The sequence below is a fragment of the Tamandua tetradactyla genome, chromosome 25, assembly GCF_023851605.1.
Source record: "Tamandua tetradactyla isolate mTamTet1 chromosome 25, mTamTet1.pri, whole genome shotgun sequence".
In the NCBI taxonomy this organism is placed as follows: Eukaryota; Metazoa; Chordata; class Mammalia; order Pilosa; family Myrmecophagidae; genus Tamandua; species Tamandua tetradactyla.
Genome location: NC_135351.1, coordinates 9,495,510 through 9,513,767, shown reverse-complemented (window position 1 = coordinate 9,513,767; position 18,258 = coordinate 9,495,510). Strand labels below are relative to the sequence as shown.

Below are 18,258 nucleotides of genomic sequence, written 5' to 3'. Positions count from 1 at the left end.
CTTCCTTTCCCTTCCCTTCCCTTCCCCTTCCTTTCAACATTTTTAAATTGTGAAATATAACATATATACAAAAAAAACAATAAATTTCAAAGTACAATGCAACAAGTAGTTGTAGCAAAGATTTGAGTTCAGTGTGGGTTACAGTTCTATAATGTTAGGTTTTTCTTTCTGGCTGCTCCAAGAGACTAAAAGAAATATCAATAAAGTGATTCAGCAGTCATATCATTTGTTAAATCGTATCTTCTCTGTTATGATGTCCTTCTTCTTTGATTCTTCTCCCAATCTTTAGGGATATTTGGGCTATACCCATTCTAGATTTTTCATTTTGGAAAGGGCTGTCAATAATATGGGATGGGGGATGGAACTAGCTGATGTTCTGGAGAGGCTGGCCCCTCTGGGTTTCAGGACTTATCTGGCCTAGGAACCATCTTGAGGTTGCAAGGTGCTGGAAAGTAATCTTTGTGCATGAAACTTTTGTAGAATTTCAGAGAGAGCCCTAGGTGTTCTTTAGGTTTTGGGGTTTGGCAATCCGCGGTAATTACCAATATCAAGCTGACGCTTGTGTCAGAGTAGCCTACAGAGTAGCCTCCCAACTCTCTTAGCCACTGATACCTTATTTTGTCATATTTCATTTCCCCCTTTTGGTCAGGAAAGCATTGTGGGTCCCATGGTGCCAAGGCCAGGCTCATCCTTGGGAGTGGGAGAACCACATTGCCAGGGAGACTTTCATCTCTGGGTTTCATGTCTTATACAGAGGGGAAGGCAATGATTTTCCTTCCAGGGTTGAGCTTAGAGAGAGAGAGAGAGGTCACATTTGAGCAACAATCCAGGTCCTTTGGAAGTAACTTTTAGGCATAATATAGGTAGGTTTAGCTTCTTTGCTACATAAATAAGCTTCACAACAGCGAGCCTCAAGATCACGGGCTTGGCCTATTGACGTGAGTGTCCCTAATGTGTAAGATGGTATTCGTGGTTTCCCTGGCTTATTACTTTATTTCTTATTCATCCTGTACATGTACAGAGGAACTCTCATTATGCATATTACTCTCCATCACTGCTGTGAAACAACCCCTCCCCACCTCAAAACAAAAACAAAAACAAAAAACCAGGCATATGTTTGCCCGTGCTGATGTGAAGTGCCAGTCTTTATTTCAGGTGGTGGTTGCTTCAAACACAGGCTTCACAAACCCCGGGTGTTGTCCGAAGGGGAAATATACCTGCCACTTGCAGGATGAATGATGCCAGAGCTTGTCCCTTTCCTTTAAAGGGCTCCTTACAGGATGCCATTTGAAGCCCCAAGTATGTTTCATCAGAAAACAAAAGCCTGAATGAGGGCTGCAAAAGAAGGACAGAATGAGCAAATTAAATGCAGTAGATTGCAACATGCTTCCATATCCCCAAAATGATGGCATTCAACAACAGCAACACAAATCCCACAGAAAAGTTGGCAGGACTTTCCTATCTTTAGGAGCAATGACACAGTTTCAAAATCAGAAAACCATCAGGAAAAAAAAAATGGCCTTTCGTCGGGAGGAGAATGTTTTACATAAAGCCATAAATTCTGCAGAGGGAAGTTTACTTTTGACCAAAGTTGGAAAGGACACATTTGGCCTGTGGTGGGATTTTGGATTTTGGAAGGTACCCTTGTCTCAGTGAGTTTTGAGATATCTCCAATCTTCTGTGGGCTCCTGGGCTTGTCGGTTGCCTTGGAAACCATTCATCTTACTGCTGAAGTCCTAGGTGATCTGAGAAGAAGAATGTTCATTCGAACACATTTTATCCCTCCCCCCCACTTCTTCCTACATACCACTTGGCCCTAGCTGCTGGAATGCCTCCTGCGGCTCTTGGGCCACAGGTGCTGGGAGCTTTTGGATATTCCACGACTTAACCAGCACAGTCAGGGTTGTTGTTAGGAAACTCTAGCAGGGAAATTGCTCAGGCAGGTCTGAGCCCCATTGGTGTAAATGCTGGCACGGACCAGCTCACCTGTTGTGTGATTAAGTCATGGGGTTGCCGCTTGTTCTCTTTGGGATGAGGCCAGGCAGCATTTGTTCAAGGGAAAAATAAGGCTCTGTGTGTGCTGTGACTGCCTCAATAGAAACGAGCAAACATTCCTGTAAAAGAAAAGAATGAAAAAGTGGGCGGTGGGGATGGTCCCGCAGCTGTGTTGAAAGGTGTCTTAGTCAAAGATGGGTTGGTGGCAAGAAACAAAAGCATACTTAGCCTAAGTAAAGGGAGATTTGTTATATGGTGTCAGGAGAACCTCAGAGAACCCAGCTGGAGAAAGTAGATGGTGACATCATGGGAACTAGAAAATTGTCCTCACGCTGTCTCTGACATCTTCTGCAGGTTTGCTTCATTCTTCTTTCTTTACAGACTGAGCCTTTGCAAGGCCTCTCTCCTGTCACTTGGGTCTGTGTGTGGATTTGGGTGGCCTTGGAGCCTAGGAGGTCCCTGACTCACCCTCTTGCAGCTCAGGAACCCAGCACTCTGACAAAACCTGACTCAGTTATGGATGCGTAAGACAGGGTCTACCAACAGTCCAATCACCTATGACCAGAAGGCAGGGTCAGTGGAAGAGCTTCCCCTTTCTGACTGAGCTGGGTGGGGGAGGTTCTCAGAGAAGGAGGTGGGGTTGGATGTTAGAAATGGTAGGAGGAAGAAATAATAGACATTTACAGAATGGAAGTCTGGAGTGGGGCACCAATAAATCAAAACAGGTCAGAGTGAATGCTGGCCATAGCAATGGTCTGGCCTGACCCATCCTTACCAGCTGAGGGCTGTGCTGGAACAGGGAAAACAGCGTTCTGAAAGGGCAACATGTAGAATGGACTGTGGATCCCAGAAAGGACTGGCAGTGCAGGCCGAAGATTAAAGGGTGACAAATGTATAAAGGGGTTGAGTAATGGAAGGCTCAGATGAGAACAAAGGTCAGAAGTGTTAGGAAACTCTAGGGGACAAGGATGGTCAATGGAAGAGAGACGGCCTTTGAAGAGCTGTGATTAGAGAGGGGCAGTGGGATTCAGTCTAGGTGAGCTCCAGGTCGGGCTCCTGCTGGGTACACTGTAGAAACGCCTTGAGAGGCATTATGTAAATGGTTGGCATGGAGAGAGGGTCACTCAGTGGCCTAGAAGCAGCACTGGGACTCAAAGAGAAGGCCAAGTCCTCCCAGCTTGGCCACTGAACCGTGGGGAGCGAGAGTAAGCAAGACGGGTATGCTCGTTTGAAACTGTCATGTACTCCAGAAAAGCCATGTTCTTTTAATCCTAATCCAATCTTGTGGGGCAGACCTATTGTTTGGGTGGGGCCCTTTGATTACATTATTTCCATGAGGTATGACTTGGTCCATTGAAGGTGGGTCTTAATCAGTTTACTGGAGTCCTTAAAAGAGTTCACGGAGAGAGTGAGTCAGAGCCTACAAGAGAGCAAACACCTAGACACAGACATTTGAAGATGCCTGCAGAACTGACATAGAAAGCCACTGGAATGAGACAGCAGAGCCCGGGAGCAAAGGTCCAGGAGATGCCAACCAGGTGCCTTCCCAGGTGACAGAGATTTTCTTGCGTGAAGATATCCTCTCATTGATGCCTTAATTTGGACATTCTTGTGGCCTTAGAACTGTAAACTTGTAACTTAATAAATCCCCTTTGTAAAAGCTAATCCATTTCTGGCATATTGCATTCTGGTAGCTTCCGCAAACTGAAAACAAGGAAGAAGCCAGACAGAGAGAGTCAGAAGGTGAAGGAAAGAGGTGAGAGAGGACAGTCAGCCCACAGTGCATAGGATGATGAAAGGAGGCAGCTGGAAGGAGGTGATGGGGAGGTTAGGAGAGTGGGTGGGTATCCGAGTGTGGTGACCGGGGCTGGGAACTGGCAGCTGGGGAACAAGATAAAGCACCCATCTTATGAGTAGATGATGCAGATGGAAGAGGACACAGAATCATTGGTTATTGTTGGTGGTGGCGGTGGAAATAGACCCACACTAGAAACAGGAAGAAGTAAATAATGGGTTGGTAAGATATTGTAACGGAGGCATCCCAAATTAAAGGAGGATACACAGACATGCACATCTTGTTTCATCCCAGGTGCATTCAAGGATGCTGGAACAAGAGCGATCCTAACTCTTGCCTCAGAGCAACCTCTTTCCAGGAAGCTTGCAGATTATCCCATCTGAATAAGAGGGTTTGGAATTCCTTGGGGGTGCTTGGATGGGACTGGACCCTTAAGTCCCAGTATGCTTAGGCTCTGTATCCCCAGTGCGTTGGAATGAAACCTTTTTCTGATTTGCTTTCTTGTTTCTGCCACATTATTAAAGCATAGACTCTCTCCCACACTGACTAATTCTGAGGCTTGCATTTTTGCAGGCATAGAATTTCTTTTATTTGGTGGTTTGCTTCGGCGGGGGAAAGAGTATGGGGTCTTTGCATTAAATCTTTGAGAAGTGTAATGGAAGGTCAGTAACTAATTTGTGCAAGAGTTTTCGGGGCAATCGTGGCTGTTGGTTGTTTAAAGGAAGGGAAAGGTCCGGCAACGTGGGACAGAAACCCTAGAATGAGCTGGGATTCGGCATCAAGGGATTGAGAAAACCTTCTCAACCAAAATGGGGAAGAGAGAAATGAGACAAAATAAAGTGTCAGTGGCTGAGAGATTCCAAACAGAGTCAAGAGGTTATCTTGGAGGTTATTCTTACACATAATATAGGTATCACTTTTTAGTTGAGGTATATTGGAGAGGCTGGAGGAAAGTGCCTGAAAATGTAGAACTGTGTTCCAGTAGCCATGTTTCTTGAAGATGATTGCATGATGATTTAGCTTTCGCAATGTGACTGTGTGATTGTGAAAACTTTGTGTCTGATGCTCCTTTTATCTACCTTATCGACAGACGAGTAAAACATATGATTAGAAATAAATAAATAATAGGGGGAACAAATGTTAAAATAAATTTAATAGATTGCTGGTGATCAATGAAATGGAGGGGAAAGAGGTATAGAAAAAAATAGGGGAAACAAAGGGTAAAATATATTGGGTAGATGGAAATACTAGCAATCAATGAGAGGGAGGGGTAAAGGGTACGGAATGTGAGTTTCTCTTCTTTTTTCTTTTTATTTCTTTTTCTGAATTGATGAAAATGTTCTAAGAAATGATCATGGTGATGAATATACAACTATGTGATGATATTTTGAGTTATTGATTGTATACCAAGGATGGAATGATCATATGGTAAGAATGTTTGTGTTTGTATGTTATTATGTTTTAAAAAATTTTTAAAAATTATAACTGTCAGCTAATAAAAAAAATAAGCAGGGCCACAGTGGCTCAGCAGGTAAGAGTGCTTGCCTGCTATGCCCGAGGACCTGGGTTCGCTTCCTGGTGCCTGCCCATGTAAAAAAAAAAAAAAAAAAAGCAAACTTGCTACATCCCTCTAAAAAAAAAAGGGAGGGAGGGGAGGAGAGTGTTATGTGTGTGCATGTGTCGTCTTGAGGTATACACAGCACAAAGCAGAACTGTGACTGTGGTACAGCTAAGCCCTGTGCTTGGAGTTTATCATGTGATGTCACAATGCAAGTAATGTCCTTCCAAAATATGTCGGAATATATTAATATCTTAACAGAAACAGATATCTCAAATATCACTAGAATGTAAGCTCCTTGAATGGAAGGACTACCGGTTTACATTTCCCAGCCCTAGATCACTGTCCCTAGCACTGAATAAATATTTGCAGAATAAATGAATGAAAACAGGGAGTTCAAATTCATTCTTAAGAAAGCTTACCACTGCTTCCCCACTCCATACCCCTCCCCCATCAAAAAAAAAACCTAGACAAGTGCAGAAAAATCACAGAATAGGAACTACGAAGGATCAGAAAAAAATTCAGAATCAAAGATATGCAAACTAACATTACAATGCTATGCCACTTTTAAATTAGCATATATACCTTTGTGAGTTTAACAAAAATTTTGAAACAGCGATATTTAATGCAGGCATGGATACAGGGAGATATCTGCTTCTACTTCAGTGGGGTATAATAAAAAGTCATTTGTCAATGTGCATAAAAAATCATAAAAATGTTCATATCAGGTGAGCCAGGAAGATTCGGATTGGAATTGTATGATTAAATCTTGAACCAATTCCAATTCATTATGTTGAATTTGCCATTACAGTGGGATGTTTGCGGTGAAGTGATAGCGTATTTATGAAGGAAAAAAATATTGGTAGTAGAGCTAGTGAGGTATTGAGACAGAAGTAGGAATGAGCCATCTAGAAGATATTTCTGGCCAGATAACAAGAATCATGTTTTGGTTTCTTCTCCCTTTCCTTTCTCCCTTTCTCTCCCCGCCCTCTGCTGCTTTTCTTTTTCCTTCCTCCCCTCTTTCTTTCTCCTTCCTTCCCTTTTCTCTCTCTCTTTCTTTCTTAGCATGCACAGAGTTGAGACTAAATTAGTTCCTTCTATATTTTACAATATTTTATCAACTTGCTTCCATATGATTCACGTATATGACAATAGATTGTTTTCCTGGTAAAGCCCTCTAGTAAGCATTTAGCTAACACTTAAATGAAATTATGTTTAAAAATTTATATTCAGTATCATCTATTCCTGGGCTTCAGTTGCCCTGCAATCTTTTTTTTGGCCAAGGTCCTTTAATAGTTCTTGGTTTTGGGGTGAATGGCTAGTAGCAACATTTTTGCTTTATTTTATTGTTTGAATACTTACAACCTGTGTTTTACTGTGTAACAGTTTCAAAACACGGTAGAGCCTGTAGTGCAAGTAGCAGTGAGGTGGAAATCCTTTTCAATTAAGAAATAGGACTAAATATAAACGATAAATCCTGACTCTTATTAACTTTGGTGTGTGTGCGTACAGGCTAGTGGAATTCATTTGTTTCTAGATTTTCATTTGATAGTCAAGTAGGAATGCTTTGGGGCTAAATTGCTGTTAATAAACCTCTGATTTGCAAATGTCAAGCACCTGTCAGCCATGAATGATCCTTTCTTTCTTGAGCTGCTGTGATGTCATTGTGCCTTATTTTAACGTCTACCATGGGTTGTTTTTCCAGTGCACTCTGGCGATTAGTCATTTCAGCAGGACTTTGCCGTCAACATCTGCTCCAAAAGCCAGTTGCGTGTTGGAGAATGTGGGACAGTGCTTTGAAAATCGTGACACGTTGTTTTTGCAAATAGCGGGCAGCGATGAAGGGACGATCTGGTCTACTCCACTTAAAAAGGAAAGCAAAGGGCACAGCACATGTCGTTCAGACCCAAGTTTGCTCATTTTCTGGAAGCTTCCAGCATGATCCTTTTTTTCAGGGAGCTCACCTCCTTCCTTGTGATATGCAGGTCAGCAAGGCACGGCCCTTGCTGAGAACACATGTCACTTTCCACCTTGCCATGTTCATAATCTCTCCTTCCATTTATTCCTTTACCCATTGCATTGTGGCATCTTCTCCCAGCGCTGCTGCCTTGGAAGGTCCTGGCTGTCTTTCAATTGTCAAAGCTTGGTGGGCCAAGAGAGACCTCAAGGTAGAACACCTGGTAACCTCCTGCACCCCCAACCCAAAAGGCCAGGTGGCTCTTTTGTTACAGGTGTCCCACAGTTCTGATGATTTCTGTTTCCACTGGAGATCGAAAGGGGACTTGAAGCTAAGTTTTTTGTTAGTCTTATTTGTTCCTTTTCTATCGGCATCCCCAATCATCCTTCCTAAACACAAATGTGATAGTTACGTTCCTTGGCTCAAGAGCTTTCCATGGTTTTCCGTTGCTTTTGGGATATATAGTCAATTTTAATTTTAGCATGGCACTTCCTTCCTTTCTTTTCTGCCAGCTTTACCCTATCCCATGCATATTTGCTATTCTCTAAATAATAGTACTGTAGGCCTGTGTCCTCAGGCCATCTGCACATTTGGTCCTTGAAGTTCCTTCCCCCAAATTTCCCCACCTCCCTCTCCCCACTGTGTTTCAGGCACTTCTATTTAGGATCCAATGAGACACATGTACTGGGATGACTTCTATCCAAACAGACATTCTTGAGCCTAATAACCATGTATTCCAATCCCTCCCTAACACTTCCAATTACTTGGGTAATTGCTTATTTTTTTTTCCATTAAACTATGGGCCTAATTAACTCATTTAACCTATGATCTAGTTGTGTGCTTGGCATTTAATAGATGCATAAGAAAAGTTATTGAGTATAAATGAATAGCCCCCCCCCTCATCTGACTTAGGGGCCGAAATTCAGATTTTCCTCTATTTCCCCCATAGAATTTAGCTCAGTACCTGAGGAAGAGTAGATGCTAACTAAATATTTGTCAAGAGCAGCAATGTAAAATTGGATCAGCCAACACCCCAATTGAGGGAGCAAAGAGGAAGAAGTATGGCAAGTTACCCAAAGTAGAGGTGATGAGTCTGAAGAACAGAGAGGTTACCTGGTGGGCTAAGGTAGACCTCACAGTGCTGACTTTCTAGTTTTCTCCTATTTCACGTCTTTGAACATGTCAAAAACGCGCATCTAAGGGAATGCTGGTGAATTTGGTAGACATCATTGTTGTCCCACTTCACAGAAGTGGGAGGAATTTGGGAAACCCAAGTGCTCTCACCACTAGCACATCCATTCATGTTGAACGTGGACCCAACAGGCAAGTAGAGTCCAACACTGGCCCCCTCCTGCTCCCCCAACCCAGAGGGTCAGGTGGCTCTTTGGTAATAGGCATCTCACAGTTCTAGAAAATTCTGTTCCACTGGAGATCCAAAGGGGCCTCTGGGCTCAGTCCAGCCTTCCCATCAGGGTGGCCACACCTATGAGGCCAATGAACAATCTTCATTAAAAGCCCAGGTTTATATTCTAGTTTTTATTTTTCAGAACCCAGTTTATTCACTCCGCAGCATTTAGGGGGAGAGTTTTATCCCCTGTTAGGCACTCTGCTGGGTGCCAACTGCCCAGCAGTCAATAAAGGTGGAAGGTTCTGGAACAGAGGGGGAACAAGGTACACGGGAGTACAGAGGAGGGAGCTGGGGCTGGGCTTGAGTTGTGACTCGGTTCTTAAACTGAGTGACTTGGCAGCCAGGCAAGGAAGACAGACATTGCCAGAGAGTAGGAAGCCAGGTGGAGGCTGATGTTGACAATGGTTTAGAGAAAAGGAAAGACTACACAGAATGCCCTTTTCTCTTTCTACGTGGCGATGTGAAATGTAAGGCCCAGGACGCATTTGGCCCTGTAATGCCCAGCCCAGCATGGAGATTCAAAGGGGACTTGAAGCTCAGTTTTTCTGTTCTTCTGTTCCCATCCCCCCAAAGAGCTTAACCCTGACTCTACTTTCTCTGCATGCAAGCAGGCACATGAATACATACATCTATGCCTGCTCCAGCTCTCGGAATGTCTGATTTGGGGAAGGTAAGGGGAGTGCAGGCTAAATGCATGTCTGTCCCTTCTAGCTCCACTGCTGCATCTGGAGACAGCTGCCCTGGCCACCTTCAGCCAGCAAAGCTTTGTTCCTAATGAAACAGTAGAAGACAGAAGAAAAAGGGGCAAAGAAACCATGGAGTTCAAACAAAAAAAAGTAGGCAGAGAGCAGACCTGTGCTGTTGTGATAATTACACAACCAAGCACTTACCTGGAAAACAAATCTGCTCTGCTTGGTGGTTGCATCCTAACTTTGGACTGCTCAAGTGGCATAAAGAGTGAAATAATGATAAAAGTTAATATCGCAAGTCCCGATTTCCTCATTCTACAGGATTTCCCAACTAAGGCAGAAGAGGAGTTAAATTATAGTAGTGCAAGGAATTAGCAGAGCAAAAGTCACTGTGCTATTTCTTGGAACCGTTTTTGCCTAACCAGTTATCATTTCTCAAGCCTCGGAAAGCATGCCAGAAGCTGTCTGCATAAGTAACAACAGGCCAAGCAAGCAGCTCTGGATGTTCCTGTCTTTGAAAGTGATGCCGAGCAATTTTTACAGTTATCTACTTGATTTGGCCTCTTATTTGCTTTTATCTTAAGCTTTGCCTTTTGGTGGAAAAGAGCACTCAAGTAGGAGTCAGAACATCTGGTCCTACCAGGTCACCATATCACAGCTTCTGGAAGCCTCAGACTCTTCAGCCAGGAAAGGAGGAGCAATTGACCCAGAGCTTGCTAAAGGTCCCTCTGACTTCTAATGGTCTGTGTTTTATACCAGGGGCAGGCAAACTGTGGCCCGCGGGCCAAATCCAGCCTGCTGGCTGTCTATTTATGGCCTGTGAGCTCAGAAGAGGTTTTCCATTCTTTAGTCACTGAAAAAAAAGCAACAGAAGAATAATGTGTGATAACATGAATATGATAGGAACGTCAACTTTCGGTGCCTGTCAGTAAAGTTTTATTGGAACACAGACACACTCATTCACTGACATCTCATTTGGGGCTGCTTTCACTCCGCAAAGGCAGAGTTGAGACTCCATGGCCTGCAAAGCCAAAGATGTTTACTCTCTGGCCTTTACAGGAAAAGTTTGCTGACACCTGTTCACCGTAATGCAACATATACTCTTGTTTCCTGCATCTAGGGAAACAGTAATACCTCTTTGAATTACTGTACGAATTAAATGAGATAATGCACGTAAAAGCAGTTTGAGAGAGTTAAATGCACTGCACAAATATTCATAATTCAACTAATACTGAGAAAGTTTATCATGCATATAAATGCCCATTTACTAGTTGCTGCCGGTTGGAGAAGGAACAAACCCTAGTTAATAATTTAAATAAAAAAGAGTTATATTTTTATTTGAAAGTGTACAGGACAGGATGGCAGATGTGTGAAATTATGTGTGCATCTGGAAGGAAAAATGAAAAGCTTATTTGCTAGATTAAGGTGATTCTAGATGAGTTTTATGCCTCACTTTTTAAACTACTGTTGTAATTCTGTTTTAAAGTTAAAAAAAAAAAAAGAGAAAATAGGGAAAGTATCACCCCCAAAACTTATTTGAATACTTGTGTTTTGAAATGGTTTCTGATTTGCAAAGTGAATATTGAAATGTAGTGGATTAGATCTAGTTGTCCATATACTCCATACTAAATTGTCTTCGAGCAACCCTATGGCCCAGACAAAGGAAAGATAGAGTCAAATGCTTGAAAAAATATATAATTTTAGAGAAATTAGAATATCTATGCTTTGTGGGTTTTGTTACAATAATATTAGAATATCCTGCCACCAATTAAACAGCACAGCCTTCATTTGTGGGTTTAACAAGAAAAACAAAACTCAAATAGTCTAGAATTTAACTTTCCCAGAAATTTGGGGAATGGGGAGGGAATGAACGTTTTAAAAGGGATAGAGTCAGCTTCTGGTTTGACAAAATACCGAAGGATTGAAGTAGTCCATGAGAGGTTCAGAGGTTCAGTCTGCCAAAGAATGATCTAGAAATAGCAGAACCTGGATTTCTGATCTTATTTTCTCAGAGCAACTTGTCTGGAAACTTCAAGATCAATTTCGTCTGTGCATCCCTTTGGCCTAGTACTAGTAAAAATTATGTTCTTTCCCCATGAGTCTGCCACGTAGGCATGGCCTTACTGTGAGATGTGAACAAGCTTCTCCACACAAGGTTGCTTCCCTCTCTTTTCCCAGGTGTGGACAACTGGTCACCTCAGACATTGTGCTCACAAGAGGCTGTAGGACACCCAGGCTAAGACTTCGGCTTTCTGTGCCCAGCCTCCTGAGTTGGTTACATAGCTCCTTCTGGTATTAGCTGTGGGATGCTGGGCAAGCCACTTAACCTCTTTGAACCTCAACTTCCTCCTTCTCCAGTGGGGATATTAATGATGCTTACTGCATAAAGCTGAGTAGTAAATGAAACAATCCATGGAAAGGGCTGGTCATGATGCCTGGCATGTAGAAGTGTTTCAATAAACGTTTGTATTCCTATTTTCATGGATGGTGAGATAGCTGAAAAACAAAAACAGAACAAATAACTCTTGATGGTGGTGGGGGGTTGAGCAAGACTTCTATTGCCTGCAAATCCTGGCTCCCATGGTGAATGTCAGGCTGTCTAGCTCACTAGTTTGCAAGGAATGAAAATGTCTGGCAAAATGTATTGTCAACTTTATGTCTTGGGATAATGCTCTTAGGCAGAAGCCAGTTCTTCAGGATTTGATGAGTGCTTTTTTTTTTTTTACACTAATATCCATCCAACAGAATGATTAAGTGCCCACTAGCCATTTGACGTGTCAGGAGTGGTCAATAAACAATGACAAAGGGTCTTTTACGTTCTTACAATAAACACTGCTCCTTCTCACCATCTTCCTTGATGAACACCATCTGGAGTCAGCTCCAATTGAGAGGCGGCTAGTTGGCTTCATGGAGGATGCCTCTGAAAGATTTATTTTTGCTTTTTCAATTTTTTGCTTTTGTTTAAGCATGTTGTCTGGTGGGGATCCCAGTTTTGGGGCCCTGGATTCTATTGGCTCCCTTCCTGACTCAGGAGAAAACTTTAGGTAATGATTTATTGACTTTTTTCTCTGTCTGTCACCTCAGTCTTTTGCTTTTGTATTGAAGGAAGGGTTGAGGTTGGTTGCAAGGGAACCAGGAGCTTGCAGTGGGAGGAGAGAGATTTTGGGGTGGTCACAGCATAAGAGGAAGATGCAAATGGGAAAAGGAAGAGAGGGGATCTAAACTGCATGCTGGGTATAATTAATGCGCTCTCCCTCTTTGGTGAAGAACTAAATAGATTTTGGGTGCTGACCTGGTATTTTATTGGATGCTTCACTGGGCCAGGATGGGGCTACCACTGTGAGCTCCATGCAGGTGGGGCCCATTCATGGCTTTATCCCCTGTGCCTAGAACAGTGCTTGACACATTGCACGTGCTTAATAAACATTTGCTGAATGGATTATCATCATCCTTTCCAGGTGTGCATCTCATGAACCTAAGGCCATAGGTCTCCAAATGTATACATTTAATTGTAAACATCTTCAAGGAATGAACAAGTGATTATAACTTTCTCTTGGCCTTCCCCTTCTCTTCCCTTCCCTTCCCTTCCTCATTCCCCTATATCCACTCCTGTATACAAATTCCAGAAGCATCTTCAAATGTTCCATTTAAGCCATTTATCTCAGAGTTTCCTAAGTCTGACCTTATGCTTTCTGCCCTTGTTTCCTCAGGTACCTTCTCTGGGTACCGGAGAAGGCATTACTTGACAGTAATGGTATTGGAGTGCTAAAGATGATATTTGGTGAGGGACTAAGAAACAGATCATTCTTTTTTGCCCAGGCGATTTTCCTTCCAAAAATTCTGGGGAAACATAGACGTGTGGTAGTGGCCCATGGCCAAGCTGTCATGTGGAAGCAAGTGTTCTAATAAAGGGGAGAGAAGGTGCCAGTCACCTTCACGAATGCAGGGGGAAGAAGCAAGTCACACCCACGTATGCCAGAGAAGCTCATTCTTCGATTCCCCTCACTTGAAATTTGGTACAAGTGTGTGTGTAGGGAAATCCTCTTTTACTTTGTGAAAGTGTACATGTGGTGTGGTAGGGGAAGAAGTTTAGTTTCTTTGCCTTTGACTTTCACTCCTGATCTGGACTTACCCAGTGGACGGAAAGGGCAAGGTTGTGTGTGTATATGTGTAAGTAAGATTGTGAGTGTGTGTGTGTGTGTGTGTGTGTGTGAAACCTGGGTATTTCTTTGGGGAATAAGTTTACTCTCAATGCATCTTCCCTTCTGTGCTATTCTGGACAAATTGTGGTGGGAGGTAGGGGGTGGGGGGCAGCAGAGTGTGCTTTAAAGGAACTGGTAGCTTTTGGAGTAGTCATTAACATAAGAGTATAAATCCCACCAGATGGTGGACACAAATTGAAATGTATTCAATTCAATATTTACTGCACTCCTACTAGGTGCCAAATGCTAAGGCTAGAAAGATGAACAAGAAACAAAATCAACTCTCAAGTGTCTACCGGCTCAGTGAGAGGAGGATAAATGAAGTATGTATAAAGTGCTCTGGGATTAAAGATGAGGGATGTCTTTAATCCCACATGCATGTCTGTCTCAGGGAGCGGTTGTGTAGGAAAGCTAGAGAAGTCCATTTGGGTTGAGCTATGAAGGGTGGTTAAGCGGTTACGAGTGGATGACATGGAGAGTGAAGGGAAGAACATTCTATGAACAGGAAAGAGTGACTAGCAAAAGGAGGGGCACTTAAATATGTCTGGGCTTTTGTGGGCATAAACAGTAGCTTAGTGTGATTGAAGAGTTTAAAGTATAGGGTTCCCCAAGGAGAAAGAGGAAAGAGGAGAAAATGGAAGAATACATCCTATTTCAATTCCAGTCTGTGGCAGGTTGCATTCTACACATGCTGAGATGGAGTTTGGGTGCGATATATCCCGTTTGCAGGAGGAAGGCTCTCTCCTGACCCTCTAAATCTGCTCAAAGTTCTTAGATGGCCCTTGTTGGGGTTGTGGCATCTAAGAGTTGGCTCTTATTAGACCCTCAGTTATAGTGAACATGTGTGCTACACCTAGATCAAGACCAATTGTAGTTAAGAGATCCAGCTTGTGAAATTCATAGCCCAATTCATGATGGCCGAATGGTCCTATAATTATTGACAGGAAGTTATCAGTTTTGGGGGTTGTTTGGAAATCAACAATTGATCTCCATGACCTCTACATACCCCTCAACTTGGAAGTGAGAATGTACTTGAATCCCTGTTTCCCTTCCTAGGTGCTCTCTGTCGAGCAATTGATGGATTGTTATAATTCAACAATCCCAAGGACCAAGAAGGAGACCTGTGAGTCCATATGGAGAAAATGCTAGGGTATTGTTCTAGTTTGCTAGCTGCCAGAATGCGATAAGCCAGAAATAGAATAGCTTTTAAAAAAGGGAATTTATTAAATTGCTAGTTTACAGTTCTAAGGCCATGAAAATGTCCCAATTAAAACAAGTCTATAAAAATGTCCAAATTCATGACATCCTGGGGTGAACGTCTCTCTGGCAGTGCAGGAGATGACTCCCAGGGATGAGTCCAGCCCTGGTACCATGGGATCAACAATTCCATCCTGACCAAAAGGGGAGAAAGAAGTGTAACTAATAAAGTATCAGTGGCAGAGAGTTCAAATAGAATCGAGAGGCTACTCTGTAGGTCACTCTTATGCAAGTGTCAGTTAGACATTGCTACGTATCATAACTTATCAACCCCCAACCAAAACAACCACAGCCAATCCTAAAGAACACATAGGGCAATATATAAGATTCTACAAAGGTTCCATGCACTAGGCTAAGTTTCCAGAAACCTACAACTTCCAAATGGGTTCCTGGACTGGATAAGACCTGAAACCTAGAGGGCTCAGCCTCTCCAGAACATCAACTATCTCCATCTCTCTACCCCTTATTACTGACAGCCCCTTCCAACATGAGAAAGTTAGAATGGCCATAGCCCAAATACCCCCAAAGAGTGAGATAGAAAGATCAAAGGTGATGGTAGAGTTATACAGAGAAGGTAGGCTTAAAAAACAAATATGATTGCTGAATCATTAAACTGATATCTCTTTTAGTCTTCAGTATTTTAGAGCAGCTAGAAATAAAAACCTAAAATTGTGGAATTGTGGTCCATACCAAACTGAAATCTGTTCTACATTTAATTGTGCTGTGTTTTGAAATTTATTGCTTTTTTGTGTATACGTTATTTTTCATACAAAAAAAGAGAAAAAATCAATTGTGACGATAAAAAAATATTCCTTCTAGCCTCCTATATTCTGGAGCAGCTAGAAGGAAAAATCTGAGATGATGGTATGGTAGTTTATGATAAACTCTGGGATCTGTCCTGTAACTAGTTGTTGAAGACAGCTTTGAAAACTACTGCTTTTTTCTTTCTTTGCTTTGTATATATGTTCTATTATATATAAAAAATACATATAAAAAGTAAAAAAATCTCCAAAATAAGGCACTAACAAGAGGTTACCTTCACTCAGGAAAGACCGATGAAATTCAGGGTTTCTCTCTCAATTGAAAAGGCACATGGCCAACATGGTAACCTCTGCTAGCTTTCTCTCCAGTCTTCTTGTTTCATGAACCAACCCTGGGGGCGCTCTCCTTCTTCATCTCCAAAGGTGTCTGACTGCACAGGCTCTGTAATTCTTTCCAAAATGGTTCCCTTTTAAAGGGCTCCAGTAAGCAACCCCACCTTGAATGGGTGGAGACACATCTCCATGGAAATCATCTAAACAAAAGTTACCACTCACAATTGGGTGGGTCACATCTCCATGGATAATTTTAAAACTCCCACCCAGCAATACTGAATGAAGATTAAAGGACATGGCTTTTCTGGGGTCCACAAATTCAAACCGGCACAGGTATATTCCAGCTCAGGTGTGAATCCACTATGAAAAAAAAGTTTGACTGAGGTTTTGTAAGTGGGAGACGGCTGAGAAATGGGAGGCAGGAAAGAACAGAGTGTGATTCATTTGTCTTATTATTGATACTACCAAAGACTCATCCTTATTTTAAATATCACACACTCTGGGTTCCAATCCTGGCTTAAGTACTTAGCTGGGTAACTTAGGCCAACTAAACTTCTTTGTGCTGCCATTACCTCATAGTTAAGATGGGAATGATAATGATGACTTTGTAGGATTGTTGAAACTTTCATGAAAATGAAATGCCTTAATGAAAATAAAGTGCTTAGAACATTGTCTAACATATAGTAAGTACTTTTAAAAGCTAGCTCTTATTTGCTTATTTTGAAACCACTTAAACTATAACCCCAAACATTTAAGACTTAGAGATGGTCTTGGTTTGCCAGATTGCTATGACAAATACCATACAATGGGTTGACTTAAACACCGAGCATTTACTGGCTCATAGTTTGGAAAGCTAGGAGTTCAAAGTCAAGGTTTTAGCAAGGTCATGCTTTCTCCCCAGAGTCTCATGTTCTGGTGCTGACTTGCTGCTATTCTTGGCTTGTCTCTCGGCCTCCTGTCACCTGGTGATTTCTCTCTTTCCTTGTGTCTGCTTTTCCAGTTTCTGCTAACTTCCAGCTTTTTCCTGCAGCCTTCTTTGATGCTTCGCGACTGAATTTCTTCTACTTATGAAGGACTCCAGTAATATGAATTAAGGCCCAACTGATTTAATTGGGCTACACCTTAACTAATATTACATCTTCAAAGGGTCCTATTTATAAATGGGTTCACATTCACAGGAATGTGGGTTAAGATTGAGAATGTGTCTTTGTTGGGACACATAATTCTACCTATTACAGAGACCTTTGAAGACGATGAGAGGATGTAATGGGGGGAGAAAGATGAGAATGGATGTGACCTTTAATTCTTTCATTTATTACCTAATATTTTTTGCCATGCATGCTATGTGCCAGGTGTTGTGTGAAGAAGTAGGGAGGCCTAAATAACTAAGATACAGTTTCTCCTCTTAAGGATTCAGTTTAATAGGAGACCTATAAACGTAAGTTAAATATCACAATATGTTGTCATATGGGCTATATTAGAGCTATTAAAAGACTGTCATGGGAAGCCCCCATGTGCTTAAGAGAGCTTTAAAGAGGAGGATCTCAAGTGGTTCGGTGGTAGAAAGCTCACCTTTCACGCAGGAGACCTGGGTTCGATTCCTGGGCCATGTACTCACCCCCTCCACAAAAAAAGAGAAGGGTCTCAAAGGGTGAGGAACTTGATTTTGAGGCTTGCTCTTATGAAGGTTATTTCTCTATCTGGGAAGCTAAGCCTACCTATAATTATGGCTAAGAATCACTTCTAGAAAATCTCTTTTGTTGCTCAGATATGGCCTCTCTCTCTCTAAGCCCAACTCTGTAAGTAAAATGAGTGCTCTCCCCCCTATGTTGGACATGGCATGTGGGGATGTAGGTCTCCCTGGCAACGTGGGACGTGACTCCCAGGGATGAGCCTAGTCCTGGCACTGTGAGATCAACAGTGCCTTCGTGACCAGAAGGGGGAAAAGAAATGTAATGAAATAAGGTATCAAAGGGAGTTCAAATGGAGTAAAGAGCCTATTCTGGAGGTTACTCTTATGCAAGCTTCAGCTAGGTATTGCAAAATGCCACAGTATGCCAAGCCCCAAACAACAGTATATTGAAAACCCTAAAGAATACCCAGGGCTTTTTCTTAGGCTTTATAAAAGTTTTACTCACTGAGTTTATTTTTCAGAAACTTAAAACTTCCAGATGGTTCCTATGCCAGATAAGCCCTAAAACCCAGAGGCACCAGTGTGTTCAAGAGCATCAACCAGTTAGTTGCATTGCCCTATCCCATAATGTTGATACCCATTTTCAACATGAAGAAGTTAGAATGGTTAT

General features: G+C 42.3%; 1 long non-coding RNA gene across 2 annotated transcripts; it reads right to left on the bottom strand.

Annotated features, from left to right (window-relative positions):
- Positions 1-1,052: 1,052 nt before the first annotated feature.
- On the bottom strand, positions 1,053-16,083 carry LOC143668896 (uncharacterized). Of its 2 annotated transcripts, XR_013168619.1 has the most exons (4): positions 15,898-16,083; positions 11,783-11,898; positions 10,043-10,255; positions 1,053-1,335 (listed from the first exon to the last, which is right to left on the bottom strand). It is a non-coding gene; the product is annotated as an uncharacterized LOC143668896 (long non-coding RNA). The 2 variants fall into 2 exon arrangements; XR_013168618.1 differs by lacking the exon at positions 1,053-1,335 and having other exon boundaries at positions 9,507-10,255.
- Between the last annotated feature and the right edge of the window lie 2,175 nt (positions 16,084-18,258).